This window comes from Ptychodera flava, chromosome 19 (genome assembly GCF_041260155.1).
Source record: "Ptychodera flava strain L36383 chromosome 19, AS_Pfla_20210202, whole genome shotgun sequence".
NCBI classification, from domain to species: domain Eukaryota; kingdom Metazoa; phylum Hemichordata; class Enteropneusta; family Ptychoderidae; genus Ptychodera; species Ptychodera flava.
The window spans coordinates 14,035,573-14,047,271 of record NC_091946.1 but is presented as its reverse complement, the minus strand read 5'-3'; the positions used below and the strand labels follow the sequence as shown (position 1 = coordinate 14,047,271).

Genomic DNA, 11,699 nt, shown 5'->3' with positions numbered 1-11,699 from the left:
TCAGATGGCTTGCTACCTTATTCGAGCAGAAATGATTATTTTGCAAAGACGTTAAGGATGGCATTTAGAAAGATACGAATACCGACAATATGTTAGCCGATATCTTTAGAAAAATCTCACCAATGGTATTCCGCTTACCGAAAGATTTGTCGCTCTGACCCGCTAAAATGAGGTCTCAGGGAGTGCCAATCACACTGAATCGTGGGATATCCCACTTGCTGCATTCGCTAGCTCTTGGGTTACTGGTCAGAATGCTCTTCATGTCCAATTTTCACTCCACAGGTGGCAGTGCAAGGCAAGGAAATCAGTCCCACAATGCTTTACAAATGTACATTGTCAGAACTTTCAATGGAGCCGATAAGTAGAATTGACATCTTGGGGTCACCATGACGTTGAAACAGCAACTCACCGAATTCGCTTGCGAGAAAAATAAGATATTAATTAACATTATTGTACAACTGGTAGAAGGGCAATGTTACACTTGAGACTGTTGCTCGCTATGAAGACTAAGTGACTTTGAATGCCGTGTAATTCTAAATTTTCTGCGTCCTGGAGATGTCAAGTGCGCGTGTGAAGTTCCCCGGGGAAATTAGAACCTACATTTTGAAGTTCCTTGGCGACCTTAAAAATGATGGCATTCAGCACCAAAGCGATGAACTGAGACAATTAGAGGCCTAGAAATGTCGAAACTGCAGGGTGTTTGATATATGTCCGCAGGAATTCTCAAATATGAAAACAAATTACCAATGAACATCTCAAGGAGAACTGCCCACTGCCAGCATGCGGTAGTATTTGAAAACCTTTATTCGCAGAATGGAAATGATTATTTAGCCAGTTTTGACGTCATATTCAATTAAGGAAAAGCATGGTCTCAGCCATTAAACCTTATACAAAGGACAGGGTAGCGTAGACAACGAAGGTTTTGTACACTGTATTTAATGACAACGGACTTGGAGAGACTCCTCTTTTCGCGATCCCATTTGGTGATACAGAAAGACGTATGCCCACAAGGGGTTGCTAAAATGTCATAGTAAGTCTCCGCACGTAGGTGACTTTACCCTTTGAACGGGCATCCAAATATGGAGCATTTTCAATTTATTGCTACACAATGCAATTATTCCATGCCAATATAACACATGAACATTGTAATCCTTACATATTTATTGATCACAAATAATCAAAGAAGCAGAGGTACAAAACAGTAAAACAGATCTCTTAAAAAGTTATTAGACCATTTCTCTCATCTTCTAGATGAATCGTCCTTCTTCAAGTTGTCATAAACGTCTCATTTGGGAGAATGCGCCACGGAGACAGATGTTTGGACTTTCAAACTTTTCAAATTCTTTTCTGATCTAGTACCGCCTATGGGGGCTCATTTTGAAGCCCTTTGAATGAGAAAAACTTTCACCGTCTTAGTTTTTTGAAAATCGAAGATGTTATTTTTCTCCATAGAGTTAACACAGGAATGGCAGCCATTTTGAATTTCAAATATCGGTAAATCTTGGGTGATTTGTTTCTCTAGTACTAAAATTTGCACGGTGACCCCCGATTTTTATTCTTGATTTTGAAAGTTAACGATTGAAAGATTCCTTGAGGAAAATTTGAGCGAAAGTTTAAGTCTTTCACTTTCCAAGCACATACTACCTTAAATATAGCAAAACCAATAAAACGTGGTGTAGATTTCCCAAGTACATATAATATATAACGTAGAAAACTGAATGAAGCTGAAATTGAATTAAAAGGAGTAGTTCTATATTTTACGTATATTGGGATCAGATTGAGGACAAAAGCAAAGACACTCGATACATAATATCCTGTTGCGATCGACTGATGTTTTAGCGAACCCCTGTGACCTGATTGACACTGGCCACCTTAACACCGTTATCTTCTGTTGTCCGATCTTTTGATTGGTCACGTAAGTTGACTTGTTCGAGATTTAACACTTTTTGAGCTTTTTACACATCTTAAACATGTGTTTAACCATGCTTTCTATTCTACTTTAGGTCAATCAAATCGACACAGAATGGCGAGATACAAAAAGAAAACTATGTTGATTCGTGTCGAGAAACGGACTTCGAGATCTTTTGCGAAGAGCCTTGAGTGAAACCTAGTTACTTTTTGATTTATCCAATGCCGATGGTTCAGAGAAAAACCTTAATTGGCAAGAGAGTTTGCTTCAAGTGAGTAGAGTTTTACGCATGCGCAACGGTGTAGTGTGATGCATACCACCCAAAAATACGGGCAGTAGAGAGTTTGTGTACACAGCGTAATTTAACAGCAAAATCCAGTTGTGCAGATAACATAAAATGGAAACTTCTGAGGATGTTGACCTCCGTCATTGCTGACCCGTACGTGGCATTGCTGTTTAATATTAGCTTAGAATAATCGGGGTTTTTTTTCAAATGTTCTGCAGGTTTAAATACTGCACTTTTAAAAGACTGTAGCGGCGTTTACGACGTATCAAATTATCGACCTATTTCAGTTTTACTGTATTCGAACACACCTGAAAGATATGCCTCTAATCCTTTGTACAGGCATTTCTCTTTTAACGAGTTCGCTCACTAGAAAATCCGTGCTGCTTCAGAAATCACTCGCCTTTGATAATTCTATGGTGGAGTCTTGTTCAGTGCTGTTGATATGGCTTTTAGAAAACATTTCTCTCGTCGTGTCAGACAGATCTGATGAAATTTGATTCAATAATGGTAATGGTTCATTAAGAAGTCTTTTCTTCTTAGCTTGTCAAGGACCTTTGCTCTTATCAATTAAAATACTTTTATCGGATACATTGTCTGTATTATGTTTATCTGACAGAGATATAATGGGTGATTCAATCCCTAGTTATGGGCATTTTCAGCGAATCGGAACTTATATGGCCCATGGCCCTATATAATAACGGATAATCTATTTTAAGCCCTCTTTCATTTTACATGATTTTAGCCGATTATTTACTTCTTCTCTTTATATTGCTGAAGTAAATGTTTAAGCTGGTGACCAGACGCCTCCTATAAGAATATACAAAGATGCAAATCATGACAAGTTATAGATAATGATATTCCTTCCGTTTCAAAAATTGAATGCATACTCGCCTTGATGCTTTTAAAACTAAATCGGGTAATATTAGCGAAGAAACCTTTGATTTGTTTATGACCGTCTGCCTGCCGATTCTTCCAGCATGTTTGATGTACGTCTGGTAGTAATATTAATTTCGTTTGAGCTTTTAATATAACTCATAATTCAAATAAAATCCGATTTCGTTTGTCCCTTTTCAGCGAAAATGTTAAACAGCTTATATGAGGCGCTCCGCTGCTCTTGCGAACCGCTGCTTTTAAACTCATCGTAAATTTTAATCTTGGCGCAACGCTTCAGTATCTATGACGAAAATATGAGATCGACTCTGTTGGTTAATACCATTATGGGCTCATATCGCAGTAAAAACGTCGTTTCACACTTTATCGGGAGAAATTTATGGAGAATGATGTTTCTGTTTTGCAGAATTGTCAGTTTTATTGTTATTTCTTCCTTTTTGTAAATATTATAGTGTTCATACAGTGCTATACTGGAGTTAAATGTGAATAACAAATCACAAGCGTTAGTTGTTCGTTATGTAAAAGTAAATAATAAATAAATACATTATTAATTATACAACGATTATATTAATGAGTAATAATTAATCAATTAATCATTAGATCATTTAACAATAGACAGATGAAAGTAATAAAATAGAAATTCACCAAATTGATAAAAAATAATATATAAATAGTGTTTTTTATGAATTCTCAGATCTAAAGTGTGTGTGTTTGTATAGAAAACGATTGGAACTAATTCGGGATAATTGGATGATGAAGTAATGTCGATTCAATCTTCAAATGTAACCTCATCTACTTTTCTTTTTCAGTTACATACTTGCTTTAATGAGTATTTTGTAATATCGCAACATTCAGCTATACGGCACCTAACACTTTTGAGAAATTTGAGAAATATGAAAATCCAATTATCCCAAATTTGTTCCAATCGTGTTACAGTGTGTATAGCTGAAGGTCATCTTAAGCTATATACACTATACAAACACAGTCAGAGTACGCGCCACGAAAGAGAAAGACTCAAACTTTTGCATTGATTTTCCTCAATGAAACTTTCAACTGCACTCTTACAAAATCAATAAACAATTGAGGTGTCACCGTGCATAGTTCGGAACCATTGCCGATATTTGAAATTCAAAATGGCCGCCATCCCTGAGTCATCCCAATGGGGAGAAATAAAAATATTCGATTTTTCGAAAAAACTAACACAGTAAAGCTTTAAAATGAGCCCTATAGATGGTAGATCAGAAAATATTTATAAAAATGTGATCTGGTCCCGATGCGCACTCTACCTTAATGATATGAAGTGATGTAAGAATCTATCCCTACGAAGTATGGCATTATTGCTACGATTCAGCACTGTAGAGTCTCCTCATCGTAACAGTAGATGTTGTTAGGTAAACTAAGGTACGCCTGAAAAATGAACATACTTGCCTTGATAATTAAAAAAGCAGTAGAACAGAATTTTAAGAGAGAGATCCTTATTGTTCATTTTAAATTGAATGGAATTGATCACAGTGTTTTTTAACTTGTAGGAAGGGAGCTCGAAAATGAGGGATATCTGATCAGAGAGAGGCCAGACTTCATAAATAGATTACGTCCACAGTTGTTCACCTCAATCTGTTTGCGAGAATTTTCGAGAGCTGGGGTCAACAGTGTCACGCTTTATCAGGACTCTCCGACCCTCGTTACCATAAATTAGTAATAAACGTCGCCGAGTCGACGTGTTTGATCAGATTAAAATCGCAGGGTGTAAAATTCTCATCAACGGTAATGTGTTTCTTCCCTAAGTGGCTCACTCGTGACTCGCATACATCATAATGATTACTTGCGAGTAACCGACGGTTAATCGATTGACAATAAAAACAGACAGACACATCTAATTTTTTAAACTCTTTGGAAGATCATGTAAATAAAAGTACTTTTCGATTGGGTTGCTTTTTTACAACCTACGATTTCTAAGACATTTAGGAAACATTATTTGCCACTAACAGTCAAACAGTAACAACCAATTTTGTTTTAGAAATCAATGTTCTTAACTCTAGGGCAAACAATATTGGCGCACATCATTGTGCATGCGCTGCCTTGCCGTGGTCAATTTTATTTGTTCGATGGCGCCTTCAAGAATCCTGGAATCTTGCAAAGGCTTTGCGTTCTTTCACCTGTAGAATCCTAGCTCTCTGATTCGATATAACGGCGCCCTTCACAAAGTGCAGTCGTGCAGCTAAGTTTTCCTGCTCAATCTCCGGTCACCGTTTAGTTTGTAACATCATATGCATCCCAACACAGCGGGTTGGGTGATTGGAGTAATGAAACACAGCGCTACATTTGCATCTTTTTTGCCAGGTAGTGGAAGCTATGGCTTGAATGGTATCGTCCCTGCTTTAATGGAACATTGCCAAAAGATATAGAGTCAATTTGATTTATTTCCACAAAGGTGGATCACAGTATTAACTTAATCTGCGGAAGAAATTTTTCAAAAGTCTCAAGGAAGATTGAGTCAATATTCACCACTTTCGATCGTTTTTTTCTAAGTTCCCAACCAGCACGTACAAAGCTGAGTAGATTTCTGATTATCGACTTATTGATCCACACGAAGAAATTCAAAACAAAATTAGCTCAAAACCTACGTTTCGGCCATCACTGTATACAAATTTCACGCAAGGAAGAAGTACAGTACATGCAAGTAAATTACGCTATCAGGTTACTAAAGTTCGTTCAATTCTGGTCGGACTATGACTGCGTTGCAACGGTGTTCAATGCAAGGTGACCCAGTTAACGCGCTCTAAAACCCCCTACTTATGAACCATGTCTAGACTGCACACATGAAAAAGAATGAAGGGAGCACTTCCAAAAGAAAGCCCATTCCCACATACGCCGGGTCTCAATATTTACCTTGGGTAAGTTCTCAGAAACGCGTGATTCTCGGAATACGAAGTGCAACTATTTCGCTGGTTTCCGTCTTTGAGTCTTTTGGATCGAGGAATGTTGCATGGCGTGGTTTACAAGTTATGGACAGGTTGAACAGCATTTTTTGAGAGTGATGTGGCATCAAGAAGTAACAAAAATACACTGGTACCCAGAATACCCACATTCACACTGTACTACGCATGTCCATATTTCCTTGGTGCAGATAAATGGCCGGAGCAAACTACACAGTGTACGTATCACATGCTGATCTTCATGTCCAGAAACGGTTAAATCATGTGGCAAATTTGGTCATTTAAGCAAACAAAATTTATATAGTTTATTTTTAAATCAAAATAAATTAACTGACTGAAAGTTTAAAGCAACGTGTCAATTCAGATCGAACAAGTCTTAATTCTTAAAAGCGATACTCTTTTAGCATGCCCAGCCGAAAAGTAATATTACCCCACATTTCGTGGATCGTACTCGATGAATCCGACAAGAAGACCTCGCACGGGATTGTGGGAAAAATGACTTGGGGATATCTTTTGATGTAAACTCCTGTTGTAGCTCTGTCAGTGTGCAGGTACTGAGAAGCTGATGCATGCTGATGCAAAAACCTTACATTCACAGTGTGCATGCTGGCAAAAATCTATTTCGACCCCTGGCATCGTTGCATATAAAACGTACGCCTGGCGAGAAGTGGATGCCGTCTTCAGAACACCTGATAAGTCACAACGACACATTTTAATACAGCAAACCAAAGTCACGCATATTTTCATGAAAAACAAAAACAGTGTTCTAAAAATAACCACCGAGCTTCATCGAACAGTGCTAATTTGGCGAATCGTCGACACGCTTTGGCGATAAATCGTGAAAATGGTTTAATGACGTGATCACATAAAGTGTATCACCTTCATAATATTACAAGTCTGAAAGGAGATTCCATCTATTGGAACAACGTGATATCCCCACTTCTGACGGGCCTAGTATTCTAAAAGTAAGCAATGAACTCCATTATACTCAGTACACCTGTGGACAATCCCCAAGTATGACCATATTCTTGGTTAAATCCAATCACGCGTTCGATCCTTTAGGCGTAGTTACTGTATATATTTGTACACCCTTGTTTTTCTTCTTTTGAAATTACTTTCACACGACTCGTATTTCCTGTAACTTTGGTTGGCGAGCCGAAAATGTTCTAAGGTATCCGTGTTTTATAAACTAAAAATATAGGACTTATTTGAGCCTTTCAGCTTTGAAAACTTTACGAACATGTATTGTAGCGTACTGAGGCAGCCGATTGAAGTCATATGCTATTTTTCAGCCGCCTTGAAATCGTTACGTAGACCTCGAACCGATTGGCTGAAAAATTGGTGAGTGCATTGTTTAGACTAAAGTTCGACAGTATTATCAACGTAAACATTTCTGAATATTTTGTTTGATCTAGGTACAAGGATTTATCAGAGTGGAACGCGACGGCCAGTCATTCAATCACAAACACTGCGTAGCCTGTCCTGTAATTTTGCGCTCATTTTGTCAACAGTACTCTGCGTATTCATGGCGTCTTTCTATGTCATTTGACAGTTCATAAAGGGCATTCTGGCGAAGATGCGCACGGAAAGAAGATACTGAATAGGATATTATGAAAACTGGATAAGGGGTACTCCACACAATGAACTAAGTTTCCTGTTTAATGAAAATGTTGACCTGTAGGCAGAAGTGGATAAGTAGGTACTGGTGCCACGCACCATAGTGGTTAATGAAGGTTGGAGCCAGACGAAAGACCTCGCCATAAACAGACATTTCGATGCACCTTTCTTCTACATCGTGAACACGTCTGATTTGGTTCAATCTTGAACCTCAAAAAGTTTTGAGCACCAATTTTAGCAGTCGTTGAAACGATTGAGTCATTTCAGAGAGTAGAGCTAGAGAAGAGTGGTTACAAACACATATAGTTTTGCCGACAGGACATCGTCGGTTTAAGCCGAGATTTAGCGTTACCGAATCAAACAGAAAAACGACGTATTCACATTGCGAACGTATGAATAAACACGTTTCAATATATAGTCACTGGTATCAACTTTTGTGAGAAATGTTCCAATGTGCACCTTTGTATGCAATTTATTCCAAGGGACCCCCTCATGCCCAAGTGACAAGATGTACGCCATTTAAGTTCGTGCATTTTCTGAGTTTTATATATATGATAACAGTGATTTCCCAAACACCTTTAAATTCAGCACGGAATGTTTATGCCCCCGTTAACTTGATGACAGAGCATTAAGCTAATTCACACCTTGGTGTCATTAAAACGTTCCTCATATCTCAAGATATGGAATAACTGTCGTATTAATAGATATCGAACTTCCGTTCATCAGATTTGATCTAGATAGCGCAGTTTATTAGAGTGGAACGTGGCGGGGCACGTCCGGTCGTTCAATCAATCACCAGTGTACCGTTACGGCACCTTATCATCTATCTTCATGCTCGTTATTACGGCAGCGTGGATAATTTATGGAGGTTATCAATGGCGTGTGGAAGTTTAGGAGGGATATTTGAAAAACATCGGCACGGAGCAAGTGTTGAATGGGAAATTGAGGAAAATCTTGCAATACGGGGGATTACCGAACACAACTTGCTTGGATGTGCGTGTCACGTAAATGCTAATCGTGTAAACAGATTTATCCGTCGCATCTAACTGCATTGAAGCAACGAGCAAAATGACTAAGGTCTAGCTTTTTTATGTATTTACATTACGTTCTTTCTGACTGTAAAAAAACGTTTCTAATTCAAAATTCATGTTCAATTTGTAAACACAGCATGCGTGTGTGTAATGTTCGGTGATGCAATTGGCAAATAAATGAATTCTAGTCTGACTAGAATTCAGTTGTCGACGATAACACTTCGTACTGTACACAATGCGGTGTGTTTGCAAGGCTAATACAAAAATAAAGGATATATGAACAATATGAGAATGTATTTGTTTATAGGATAAGAATAATGAAAATATTATCAAAAAGTTACAGCTATTGTCTGACTAATAATAAAAAACTACACACAACAGAATCTGGCAAGAAATAGCAGCTTTTCTTGTTTATCATGAATTCCTTGCACGACCAACTGGAAACGAGTCAACAACCTCTTGCAGTGGTCCCCATCTGAATTATCGGTTGATAACTTTCCGACGAAGATGAAGACGCAGATTAGCCGCCTCCGTGTGCATTTTAAAATTTGTTGGTGTGTTGGCGATAACCTCCAGTTCTTTTATTGCGCATAACCACCTCTGGCGCTCTTCGTCATGCGCGGATAGTTGGCGAGTGCCTTGAGAAAAGTGCGACGAATATGCGAAACACATCACGTCGGCGTTTACAAATACAGCGGGGTGATAGGAGAGATAAGGGAACGTAAATTTTACGATTTTGCAATTTTCAAGAGTGTAGTTCAAATTTTAAAAGTTTAAGGGTGTAGTCCGAAGGGTGCATGAAAAATTGTGGTAGTGATGCAAAAAAAAACCGATATAGCCTAACTACTCCGTCGAGATGACTTGTACCGTGTAAATAGAACAGCTTAGGGGACCAGACTGATAATAATTCAAACAGCTAAGCAGTCTCAAAAATTAATGCTTTAATCGCCCAATATGATGTTATCACCATCTCTTTGGATGCCGCCGTAGGCGACATAAACAGTGCCAATATGTTTAAACTCGTTTTTAAAGCCGAAGAAATGTGAACATTTTTCGTCTGTATACTCGTCTGTATACTTCGTCTGTATACTCTGTCTACCGAGAGATTAGTATTGTGTTTACAGGGCCAGTATATAGCTGTAACATTTGGGGGGTTTTTTCACAACAATTTTTGTTTACAATGTTGAATACTTGTTTTAGTCCTGAAAGCATGCTCTGACATGCTTATATTCAGCTCATCGACTCAGCCTTGACATGTATGCAGAGTGCACTGGTATCATTGATAAGTGAACTCTGATCCGGACTAGAATTTGAAGCCCAAATAGCTGCGAATGTGTAATTAACTGATCTCAAAATATCCTCAGTTTCCTAAAAGTTTTCTTTGAATAAGATACATTAAAGACTGAAAAGTGTATAACACTGTCATAAGTGTCGAAAGTGGCATGTATATTCAAACGTTTTAACATCATTTTAGATTTCCCGCCATTTTCAAAAATAATAATATGAGACAGAAAATCAAGATTACAACAACAACATGTTGACCATCGTGTGTTGGGCATTCAAGTTAATGGCATCATGCTTGCTTCTGGTATGATAACGATGTGAACGTGCAGGAAATACTGTTTTTTGTAATTTTCTGTGGGGGCGCCATTTTATGAGTGCGGCACCCGTTTATTATTCAACCTCGTAAAAGGTGTAGCCATGGTCCAAATCAGCGAGCAGTGATACTTTTATACACATCCTTCAGTTAGCACATTTACACGAACCAACTTTGGTTTGAAAATAAAATGATGAAAATAATGCATAAAATTCGCAACTATTTGGGGCTTTATGTAAGCAATGATAACAGGGTATTTTACACGTATAGACGCTGTGTTGAAAGCTGAATACTTGGTGCTTCAACATGGTTTGGGAATTAGAACAAGAACTTGAAACTGGCAAGGGAAACAAAACTTGTGAAAATCATCAAAAATTAAAGCTACTGGCCCTGTGATATGGTAAGACAATTTTCTTCAGGTCTTTGATTACTCGTAAGGGGAGAGATTTTTTCCAACTATTTTTTGCTATTAATTTTGGAAAATATTAATCTGAGGTACGTGCTGAAAAAGATTCCTGCAGAAGGCAGCCAAGTCCGGTAGTCATGGTCACTCCGACTCCCTCTCCGTTCACGTACTAATATATATTAGTTTACCTTGAGTAAGACTAAAACCGTCTACCCATGGTTAAAAACGAGGTAAAGTGAATGTCAGAATTTTCAGACTGTTTAAATCATTTAAATCAATATTAATATATATATTATACGCCACAAGTTGCAACAAAACAATTAATTGGGCAATTACCAGTGTCTAATTTGAAATATTGTGCATGCTTTGTTTATGAAAAATTTCCGGTAAAAGCGTGTCCAATGAGCAATTATGTTTTGTTTATAGTGTAATCACGATTTCTCTTAACGGTCTCCTAATGAAGAAAACAAAACCACGTGAGTCTGATCTCTGCTCATGCGCTAAGCAACCTGTAATCCACTGCTTATAAAGTAATAAAACATGGTCGCTAATTGTCCAAGTTATCAGAGGATAAGACAAGATAGGTGTAATACCAGAATGCACCACTAACTTTTAATGGCGTTTTCACTATTACAGAGGGTGAACGTCGTCTTTGTGAGATAGTTATCTTGCTGTGTCACCCTCCCTCGCGTATGGATATGATCAGTCTGATGGCGTGATACAGAGGGTTGTAAAGACGAAATGACGCACGCACTAAACTGTTGGCGACGCATGGCCTTAACGGTGACCAAGCATGTTGTGTCGTTATCTCGTTGTCTCTCGTGTTGTCTCGATATGAATATCCTGATATCATGGGTCATTAGCAACCACGTGTTTTATCGATTGCCACATTACGATACTGCCAGAATACGGAAAGAGCAGGTTGCAATGTTTGTGGGCCATAGAGGGCGTGTACATAAAATTTGCTGGGTTTTGTTCAATCGGAAGTCTAAAAAAATAACACCCCATAACGATACTGTGAACAAA

At 38.2% G+C, this 11,699-nt stretch overlaps 1 long non-coding RNA gene across 1 annotated transcript in view; it reads left to right on the top strand.

The window, feature by feature from the left end:
* Nucleotides 1-11,699, top strand: part of LOC139118657 (uncharacterized) — a 358,536-nt gene that overhangs the window by 320,161 nt on the left and 26,676 nt on the right. The window lies entirely within an intron of this gene.